Source organism: Colius striatus, chromosome W (assembly GCF_028858725.1).
Source record: "Colius striatus isolate bColStr4 chromosome W, bColStr4.1.hap1, whole genome shotgun sequence".
NCBI lineage: Eukaryota > Metazoa > Chordata > Aves > Coliiformes > Coliidae > Colius > Colius striatus.
The window spans coordinates 25840579-25843807 of NC_084789.1; positions in this window are offsets into that span (position 1 = coordinate 25840579).

Genomic DNA, 3229 nt, shown 5'->3' on the forward strand with positions numbered 1-3229 from the left:
CATTCTTCTCAATTCCATTGGCAGCAGAGTGCAGGCCACAATTTGCCTTCACATGGAGAGGTGTCCAATATACCTGGAATCGATTGCCCCAGGGGTGGAAACATAGTCCTACTATTTGCCATGGTCTAATCCAAACTGTGCTGGAAACGGGTGATGCCCCTGAACATTTACAGTACATTGATGACATAATTGTATGGGGCAACAAGGCAGAAGAAGTGTTTGAGAAAGGGAAAAGAATAATACAGATTCTCCTGAAAGCTGGTTTTGCTATAAAAAGAAACAAAGTAAAGGGACCTGCACAAGAGATACAGTTTTTGGGCATAAAATGGCAAGATGGGCGTCGGCATGTGCCTATGGATGTTGTGAATAAAATAGCAACTATGTCTCAACCGACTAATAAGAAAGAAACACAAGCTTTCCTGGGCCTTGTGGGATTCTGGAGGATGCATATCCCAGGTTATAGTCAGCTTGTGAGCCCTCTCTTTAGAGTAACCAGAAAAAAGAACTGTTTTGAGTGGGGCCTTGAGCAACAACAAGCTTTTCAACAAATTAAACAGGAAATAGCTCGTGCAGTTGCCCTTGGGCCCATCCGTACAGGACCAGATGTGCAGAATATCCTCTACACTGCCGCTGGAGAGCATGGTCTCACCTGGAGCCTCTGGCAGAAAACATCTGGAGAAACCCGAGGTCGACCATTAGGGTTTTGGAGCCGAGGATATCGAGGATCGGAAGCCCACTACACCCCAACTGAAAAAGAAATACTAGCAGCATATGAGGGACTTCGAGCTGCTTCAGAAGTCATTGGCACAGAAGCTCATCTCCTCTTGGCACCACGTCTGCCTGTGTTACACTGGATGTTCAAAGGGAAAACCCCTTCTATACATCATGCAACCAGCGCTACATGGAGTAAGTGGATGGCGTTGATTACACAACGATCTCGGCTGGGGAAATCTAATCGCCCAGGAATCCTGGAAGAAATCATGGACTGGCCAGAAGGCAGAGATTTTGGAGCATTGCCTGAGGAAGTAGCTCGCGCCCAAGAGGCACCACCATATAATGAACTGTCAGAAGATGAGAGGCATTATGCTTTGTTTACTGATGGATCCTGCTGCGTGGTAGGAAATCATCGTAAGTGGAAAGCTGCTGTGTGGAGTCCCACACGACGAGTTGTTGAGGCCACTGAAGGAGAAGGTGAGTCAAGTCAGTTTGCTGAAGTGAAGGCTATCCAACTAGCTCTAAAGATTGCAGAACGAGAGAAGTGGCCAGTACTCTATCTTTACACTGACTCCTGGATGGTGGCTAATGCTCTATGGGGATGGCTACAGCAATGGAAGAAGACCAACTGGCAGCGCAAGGGTAAACCCATCTGGGCTGCTGCATTATGGCAAGACATTGCTGCTCGGGTGGAAAATATAACTCTGAAGGTACGTCATGTAGATGCTCATGTGCCAAAAAGCCGTGCCAATGAAGAACAATGGAATAACCAACAGGTAGATAAAGCTGCTAAAATTGAACTAGCTCAGGTAGATCTAGACTGGGAGCGTAAAGGTGAGCTATTTATAGCTCGATGGGCCCATGAAACATCAGGACATCTGGGAAGAGATGCAACATATAGATGGGCTCGTGATCGAGGGGTGGACTTGACCATGGAAGCCATCACACAGGTCACCCATGAATGTGAAACATGTGCCGCAATCAAGCGAGCCACACGAATCAAGTCTCCCTGGAACAGAGGCCGATGGCTGGGTTTTCAGTATGGTGAGGCCTGGCAAATTGACTATGTTGGACCACTACCACGAACACATCAAGGCAAGCGGTATATACTCACCATGGTGGAAGCAACTACTGGTTGGTTGGAAACATACTCTGTAAACCACGCCACTGCCCGAAATACTGTCTTGGGTCTTGAAAGGCAAGTTTTGTGGCGACACGGCACTCCAGAAAGAATTGAATCAGATAATGGAACTCATTTTCGAAATAATCTCATAAACTCCTGGGCAAAGAAACATGGCATTGAGTGGATATACCACATCCCCTATCACCCTCAAGCCTCTGGAAAGATTGAGAGATATAATGGGTTACTAAAGACCATGTTGAGAGCACTGGGCAATGGGGCATGGAAGCAGTGGGATAAAAATTTAGCAGAAGCCACTTGGCTGGTCAATAGCAGAGGTTCAACTAACCGTCCTGGTCCTGCCCAAACAAAACCACTACATACTGTGGGAGGAGATAAGGTCCCCGTAGTGCACCCAGGGAAATGGCTGGGGAAGGCAGTATGGGTTGCACCTCCCATGGGAAAAGGCAAACCCATTCGTGGGATTGTCTTTGCTCAAGGGCCTGGCTGTACTTGGTGGGTGATGAGAAAGGATGGGGAAACTCGATGTGTACCTCAAGGAGACTTAACCTTGGGGGAAAAATAACCTGTTATGTGAGTTATCTGTTGTAGATGAACTTTGCAAGAAAAACCGGACAAGTGGACAAACCAAGCCGGTGCTGGTGCCCAACACTGAACATACTGTTTCCCCTGGCCTGGATATTCATCTTGATGGATGAGACAGAAGTTATGACCTGCTCCAGTGAACATCTACAGAGGATGAAAGATATAAGAATGTTGTTTGTTTGTTTGATGCAAGATGCAAGAGGGAATACAAGAATGATGTTTGTCTGTTGAAGAGTGGGGGTACTGGTTAATGAGAGTATATAAGAATGTATATGGATTGTTAAGATGGTTTGTCTGAGCATGACATAAATGGTATGGAATAAGGGGTGGAGACTGTAGTGGGTCTGGGACGGTAGTGATTTTCCACAGCAGCTCCTGCAGTGCTGTGCTTACTGTTGATATCAATATTATGACTACCGCTTGCACAACATCGGGGCTGTCCCTCCAGCATTCCTTCCCCCACCTTCACCAATAGCTGTGAGTGGGCATGATCTTGGGAGGGACTATGGCCAGGACAGCTGACCCAGGCTGACCAAGGAGATATTCCATACCATATGACGTCAGCTCAGTAATATAAACTGGGGGAAAGGAGCAGGAAGGGGAGGCGAGATTCATTTCTGGCCTTCCCAAAGCAACCGCTACGCGTACTGAAGCCCTGCTTCTCGGGAGGTGGCCGGACATCGCTGCTGATGGGAAGTAGAGAGTAACAGCTTATCTGCTTCTGCTTTGCTTCCCGCGCGCGCGGCTTTGCTACTTATTTATTAAACTGCTTTTATCTCAACCCACGAG